The sequence below is a fragment of the Balaenoptera borealis genome (genome assembly GCF_965194805.1).
Source record: "Balaenoptera borealis genome assembly, chromosome: 19".
Classification (NCBI taxonomy): domain Eukaryota; kingdom Metazoa; phylum Chordata; class Mammalia; order Artiodactyla; family Balaenopteridae; genus Balaenoptera; species Balaenoptera borealis.
The window spans coordinates 28,999,068-29,006,886 of NC_138878.1; the positions used below are offsets into that span (position 1 = coordinate 28,999,068).

General features: G+C 48.6%; 1 pseudogene across 1 annotated transcript; it reads right to left on the reverse strand.

Moving 5' to 3' along the window:
- Positions 1-2,147: 2,147 nt before the first annotated feature.
- Positions 2,148-4,341, reverse strand: LOC309617709 (mitochondrial import inner membrane translocase subunit Tim29 pseudogene; annotated as a pseudogene). Its single transcript has one exon. The product of its transcript is annotated as a mitochondrial import inner membrane translocase subunit Tim29 pseudogene (transcript).
- Between the last annotated feature and the right edge of the window lie 3,478 nt (positions 4,342-7,819).

Sequence of the window (7,819 nt, forward strand, 5' to 3'; positions counted from 1 at the left end):
TAACTCATCCTGTGGATGCAGGAGCAAGAGGAGATGCCCCCTCCAGGCAGACAGACCTGAGACAGAGCCAGGACCAGCCAAGCCAAGCTCAGGCCAACCAGGCAGGTGGCTCCTTCTCCTTTGGGGAGCGAGTGAAGGGGAGAAAGGTACCAGCAGCTTAGGGAATAGCTGTCCACTTTCCAGGTATTTTATCCTTGTCCTTTCATCTCACAGTTCAAAACAGCACTTTGAAAACTTTCTTCAGAATTGAGTCCCTGATTAAAAGCATCTTCATCCTTCAAAGGAGCCACTCCCATTGCGTTTAAGTCAGGAGAGCCATGGCTGACTTTTTCTAGAAATCCCCCTTTCCATCATGCCTACCCCTTCCCCAGAGGTCCCTGTCCTTGTCACTTTCTTCATCCTTAACAACTGAAAGTCTGTGGCCCTTTCTTGCTAAGAAGGGCCTCTTGCGTCGTCTCACACCAGCCCAGGTGGCTGTCACCCATTTCAAGACATTTTTCTCCCTCTCCCAAACACCTGCCCTCTACCCAGCACACACAACTCAGAAGCTCTGATCTCCACCAAAGCCTTGGACCATTTGGATTATCTCCTGAGCACTTACTGTAGTCACAGCCTGTCTTAGAAGACGTAGTAAAGGTAGGGAATTTATTCCCTGTATATACTCGTTTTTTCTATACTTACTAAATGTAAGACTGGAAATGTTGATGTTGTTGATTTTGTTGTCACGTTCTGTTGCGTGTGAGTTCTTGGGCCATTGAATTCATTCATTCAACTCATTCATTTATTCATTCACCTACTAATCTTTATGAAGTGTGCTTGGCCCTGTGCTGAACCTGGGGTTACAGATAGGAATAATGCTCAATTCCTATCTTTGGGAAATCAGTCTGCGGGGAGGGACGGACGTAATAGATATTTTACAATATGGCCAAGTAAACTGAATTATAGAGGCACATTGAACCGAGGTCTTGGTTGAAGGTTGAAGGGTGAGGGGGACCAGGACATTTTGGCATGTCCTGGTCTCCTTCCGTGTGAAGAAGAGCGAGATGTGCAGCAGGAACAGTGAAAGGCAGGCTGGGCCCAATCTGTGGAAGGCTTTGTAAGACAGAAGAAGGAGTTTAAACGTCATTCTGTAAGCAACAGGAAGCTGGCAGAGATTTTAAGCAGAGGTGTAACTCGATCAGCTTTTTATTAGGGAGATAACTCTGCGTCAGGCGGATGGGATTCATTCTTAGAAAAGTTAATCCTTCCAGGGCAATAGGCACTTGGCTGCTGAGAAGCCCGGCTTTCAGCTCAGTGTTTGGAGGGTCTCGAGCGATATTGATGTAATTGAGCTTTTAGCAAAAAAGATGAAATCGTAATAGCCAATATGTCTAAAATGAAAAGAATGTGATTTGCCTTCTAATAAGGTACCCCCCTTAAAAATAAATCTTTAATTCAACCTATGAATTTTTAATGCCAAGAACGCAGCATAATACTTTGAAATTGAAACTTGAGACACAGGCATGGCAAAAATCTTCCCTACAGTGGATTTGGGGCATACAAATTGAGCAGTACGAACTATTGACACCTCCTGGTGGCAGCAGATGTGTGCTGTTTGCCTGGTCAAAACAAGAGGGAAATGAATCAAAGGCATTAAAAATAAATAACACTGGCAGCCCAGAAGGAAGGGATGGGAGGATGAAATGGCCCTGGTCTCAGGAGCGACCTGGTAGAGACCTGTTGGAAGAGAGAGATGGCAGAGGGAGGCCTCAGGTGACCAGGGCCAGCCGCCACTGCTCCTAGTGAGAAGGGCTGAGCAAGGCCGTCTGACAAATTTAAAACCAAAAGGTAGATGACTGAGATCGGTGTTCCAGAATGTCTGCTGGCAGTTTTTTTGGTGTTGTTTACTGTATTTATTTGTTTTTATTTTTGGCTGTGTTGGGTCTTCGTTGCTGTGCACAGGCTTTCTCTAGTTGCAGTGAGCGGGGGCTACTCTTCTTTGCGGTGCACAGGCTTCTCATTGTGGTGGCTTCTCTTGCTGCGGAGCACGGGCTCTAGGCGTGCGAGCTCAGTAGTTGTGGCTCGCGGGCTCTAGAGTGCAGGCTCAGTAGTTGTGGCGCACAGACTTAGTTGCTCCGCGGCATGTGGGATCTTCCCAGACTAGGGATCAAACCCGTGCCCCCTGCATCAGCAGGCGGATTCTTAACCACTGCGCCACCAGGGAAGCCCCCGCTGGCAGTTTTTAAAGGAGATTTCACTTTTCAGTTCTAAACATCCAGCCTGATAAACGCTTTCTCCATAGTAATCTCTTTCAGCTCTATAAGCACTTTTTAACCTTCTCAGGACCCTTTCACGTACAGGGTTGTATTTAATATAAAAGAAAAGAAACTTTCCTCGAGGAAAGAACCACCCAGAGTCATTGCATTTCTCACTTGTACATTATTTAAAAAGGCACAAAAGACAGTAACTGTGAGATGTTGAATAGCAAAACACAAAAGCCAATCAAATGCCATCTGAGATGGACACACTTACCTACTCTCAGTGGAAAAACAGGAGAAGGACCAAGAAGAAGCATCTTGGTTTCTGACTCATTTCTGATACAGAAATGGCTCAGAACTGATATGGGATGATCCAGGGTCCAGGTTTAATATTCACTGGCTGGATGACCTAGGACTTCTCCCTGCCTCAGTTCCCCTCTAGGTAAAGTGTGAAGATGGGCTGCAAAAGAGCTCTAGGACCTAGTGGGTGTTGGGCGGCTTTGTGACTTTCATGGGTTCTAAGCATTTTTGTCTTCATGGTCCCCTTTTGTTGTTGTTGTTTCATCTCTTGGTTTATCAACCAGCCACAGGCCACGTCGGTGACAGAGGTAGTCTCATTCATCTAACATTTTAAAACTATGATTATCACCCAGCTATGTACACCAACATATTCCTTTCCATAGGATTCTGTGTTTTCAGGGTCACTGAAGTATAACGTAACCAGAAGCTATGATTCCATATTGATTTCCAGATCAGAAAATGCATTATCCCTCCAAGTCACTTTAATATCACTATCAATACACATATGGTAAAAGCAGGTTGTTTTTGCAAAGAAAAGTTTCCCTGAAACATCCAAAGAGTCATCCCAATGTCAATCTCCTGGTTTGGTAGTGCTCATACAAGATGTTACCATTTGGGGGAAGCTGGGTGAAGGGTACCCAGGATGTCTCTGTTGTTTTTCCAGTTTCCTCTGAGACTACAATTATTTAAAATTATTTTAAAATAAAACAAAACATGTTATTCATGGAAATAGGGGCTAAACATTTCAGTTCAAAATCTAAAATGAAAAGTTGAAGTTTCTTAGGAGAGTTTGGGAGTCACCTAACAACTATGATAACAGTTGAAGCCCAGTGAAAAAGGCTTATTTCTGTCGGATGCTCCTTACTAACTCTGGCAGTGATAAACATGACATGGCATGTCGCTCTGCTGTCCCCAACTCCCAGACCAAGGAGGCTCTATGAATTAGCTTCAGCTCACAAGGAACAGGTGAGACAGAGGCCCCCAGTTTTGTGAAATCCCAGGGAGAGAACACTGTACATAATTTATTTCCATTACTCTGCATCTGAGGCTTGCACACACCAACTGCACAATCCCAGGCCAGCCGTCTGCCGGGGTTCGGAGCCCGGTCCGGACCCAGGCCGGACTGGGTTTCATCTCGCGACCTCCGATGGCACCAGCGGGTCAGCCTGCCTCAGGGCGACCTGGTCCTTCTCCTGCTGCAAGACCTGCGCCTCCCACAGCGCCTGGTCCACGTGATCGGCGGTGAGCACCACAGGCTTGGGCTTCTCCTCGTCGAAGAGCCGCTCGTTGGCCTCCGGGTACAGCTGGTGGGGCCCGACGGCGCACAGATGTGCCGGCAGGTGCAGGAACTCGTGGGCCTTGAGGTCGCAGTCGCGCATCCGGGACTCCGGCAGCCACCAGCGGCCCACGAAGCCCACATCCGGGATCCGGTCCAGGAAGTCGGCCCAGCGGGGCTGCAGGTAGCGGCAGCGGGCCTGGTAGGGGCTGGCCTGGGCGTCGAAGGGCGTCTCATACACCAGCGAGCAGAGGCCCGGGCTCACGGGGCGCCGGTGGCCGAGACCCGGCAGCCAGAGCGGCTGCTGCAAGGACGCTTCCGAGTCGCGTTGCGCGTGGCGGCCGCCAGCGGCAGGAGGGTCCCCGACGCTCCGAGAGAGAGAGCGCTCCAGGCCAGGGCGCAGCAGGCCGCCGCGTCCCCGCAGGCCTCGGAGGAGTCCCGGAGCGGAGCGAGGGCCCCGGCGCCCGACCGCGCCCACTCGCCGGGCTTTGCCGACGCAGCGTCGCCCTCCCCTCCGCGGCTTCGGGATCAGAATCCCTCCGGAGCGGCCACCGCCCTTCTCTTCAGCTTGGCCAGGTATGCGAAGCGGAGGGCCGGGGGAGTCTCTTCTGCTCAAGCGCCAACATTGCCGTCCGTGGCCCCTCTTTAATTAAAAAAAAGAAAAGAAAATGAGATTTTACGACTGCTTGCGTAGAAGAGAAATAGAAGCAGGTCTGGATTTCATTTGTCTTTATGCCACCACAGTGAAAGTGTGCATCTTGCTTCTTGCAAGAAGCAGACGTTCTCGTGCTATGGGCCCCAGGGGCGCGGTGCCCGCAGCATCTCCTGGCAAAGTCGGCCCCGAAGGGGGGCAGCCGGAGAGGCAAAAGGTCACGCGGGGGAAGAGGTGAGCTTGGCTTTAAAGGAACCTGGAATCAAACTTGCACTCAGTCACTTATTCCTGTTTGGCTTCAGGCAAGTTATTTGCTCTTTCTGAGCCTCGAGTTTCTCCGACGTAAAATAAGGATAATAAAAATCAGAGCAGCTCCCTAGGATTGTGGTGAGGGTTGAATGAGACAGTCCTCCAGACTCAGGACTTTACGATTGCTCAGTGTCTGACATTTAGTAAGCGCTCCATAAATGGTGGCTGTTACTCTTCTTCTTATTTTATTATCATCGTCTTCCCTAAGGGTTTGACCCATTTGGCCAGTATGGTGGCTCAGCCTAGAGCAGGGCCGACACCTGTCTGCCCACCCACTTCCTCCCTGGCAAGGTGAGCAGGGATCTTTCCTCCTGCAGGCATTGGGCCTAATTCATGGTAGCCTCACTTTGGGTTCCTCTCGCAAAGGGCATGTGAGCCCATCGGGCTGCAGAGCCAGCTCGTTTGTAACGCCCACCCCTAGGCACAAGCTGATGAGCCTCACCTGTGTTCATAGTTTGGGGGGGCAGTGATGGTAGCAGCCATCGCCCTGCTCTGTAACTGCTGAGATTATCACATTCTAGGGTGCTAAAAACCCGCAATCGTTATTTAACGCATTTGGTTGCGTTTCAAGCCTTTTTTTTTTTTTGCTATGCACACAGATTATTATAAAATTTTAAAAAGTACATGAGGGCTTCCCTGGTGGCGCAGTGGTTGAGAATCTGCCTGCCAATGCAGGGGACACGGGTTCGAGCCCTGGTCTGGGAAGATCCCACATGCCGCGGAGCAACTAAGCCCGTGAGCCACAACTACTGAGCCTGCACGTCTGGAGCCTGTGCTCCGCAACAAGAGAGGCCGCGATAGTGAGAGGCCCGCGCACCACGATGAAGAGTGGCCCCCGCTCGCCGCCACTAGAGAAAGCCCTCGCACAGAAACGAAGACCCAACACAGCCAAAAATAAATAAATAAATTAATTAATTAAAAAAAAAAAAAAAAAGAAGTACACGATTTAAGTACCTGAATCTATTCTTACACGTTATTACTGGCGAGTAAAAAAGTTCCATGAAATGTGAGTGTGTGTGTTTGGGTCTTTTGCTAGCCTAAAGTTTCCATAACTACATCTGTTTAAGATTCTGTGGGTATGGAAATCTCATATTGTTGATCTAGAAGGGCTATTTTTGCTTTACCAAAGGCCAGTCACACAGGTCAGTGGCAACCCCTCCCCCCTCCCCCGCCCCCCCCCCCCCCGCCTTGCTCAACTGCTATTGCATTAATTTTAATGTTTAACTAGCAAGTGCATTTTCCAAAGGCTGCATAAAGCACTAGATAAGCAGAAGACCACTGGCTCGGCAAGAGCAGAATGCTGAACGAGGCCTTTCGCATAGAGAATGCTGAATATTGCCACCGTTATTTCGCATCAGAATCAGTTATGCTTGTCTGACTGATGGGCAATTTTTTCCCGACCTGCTCTCTTTGCAAGTGACCTATACTGTCTAGACAGTTGCATATTATTTATACATTCATTTCAGATTTTATGATTTTTGTTTGTTTCAGTAAAGTTGTGCAGGTTTCACGCAGCCAACTCTTGGAAATGTACTGCATGAAAAGCCATATGATTGCACCAGGTGAATGCTTGCTTTCTTAGAGTTGTGTCACCATTAACATTTTTTAAAAAGTGTTTGTTTAAGAAAAGACCAGGGCTTCCCTGGTGGCGCAGTGGTTGAGAATCTGCCTGCCAATGCAGGGCACACGGCTTCGAGCCCTGGTCTGGGAAGATCCCACATGCCACGGAGCAACTGGGCCCGTGAACCACAACTACTGAGCCTGCGCGTCTGGAGCCTGTGCTCCGCAACAAGAGAGGCCGCGATGGTGAGAGGCCCGCGCACCGCGATGAAGAGTGGTCCCCGCTTGCCGCAACTAGAGAAAGCCCTCACACAGAAACGAAGACTCAACACAGTCATAAATAAATAAATAAAAGAACGTGAATTTCTTTAAAAAAAAAAAAAAAAAAAGAAAAGACCATTACATGAGCTCTGAAAAAAAAGGAGACCAAACTTTCCAACTTCAGCCCAAACACACACACACACACACACACACACACACACACACACACACACACACACTGCCCTCCTATCTTCAGAGTACCAGCAGCAGGCCGTGGAGAGAATTAAAGACAGCTAATTTCAAAGGTTCTTAATCAATTCAAGTTGATCCCATTTGTTGATTAGGGAGTCAAAACGCATTATTTGCATTCTGTTTCAAATTCAGAATTTTCTTGAGGAGATTTGAGGCTGGAGAAATCTCTTTCAGAGCGATCCCTTGGGCAATAAGGGAGTTAATTTGAAAACTCTGGTGAGTCTGATGGGTTTTGAAAGTTTCACATGAAACATTTATAATGGCCCCTTTCAGGGTGGTGGATTTTGGTTGAGTGTGTGTGTGTGTGTGTGTGTGTGCATGAGGGTTCTTCAGGAGTCATGAACCAGTGGCTGAAGCTTTGTGTAATTATCTGGGTAGTGAACAAAATGCCCCATTTCCATCCAGATACATGGTGTTCTGTAGACATTACAGTTGGAGAAGGGCGAATAGCACGAAGTTTAGGATTAAATGGAGGGATATTCCCTTCCTGAGGTGCATCTGAAGCTGGGGGCTAATTCTGTGCAGGTCTCAGGCCCCAAGTCTGACCAGCCCCACTGCCTTGGATGCAGTTTGGAACTCTGTCTTTTCCTGGCTTCATTGTGGGAAGACTTTCTACATGAGACTGAAATTTGGTATCGGTTCCTTCAAGCCCATGACCTGGTGAGTTCTGGGAAACGTGCCCTGACCAGCGTCAGAGGAAGTGAACCCGAGGGCCAGTTCTCCTGGATGGACATGCTCAATGTAACCAGAAGTGAGGGCATGCATCTGGAAGTCCCTCCCCTCGGATTTCACCTTCCGCCCTCCCACCCCCAGTGAATTTTGCTAAAAAAATCCCAGCCCTGCTTAGAAAAGAAGCATGTTGATGTGTGTGCCCTACATATTGGAAGAAACTGTTTCTTTGGGGCAAGATTATACATTAACCTACTTGCATCTCATGTATGTCAACTGGAGATGGTGAGAGTGAACATTTCA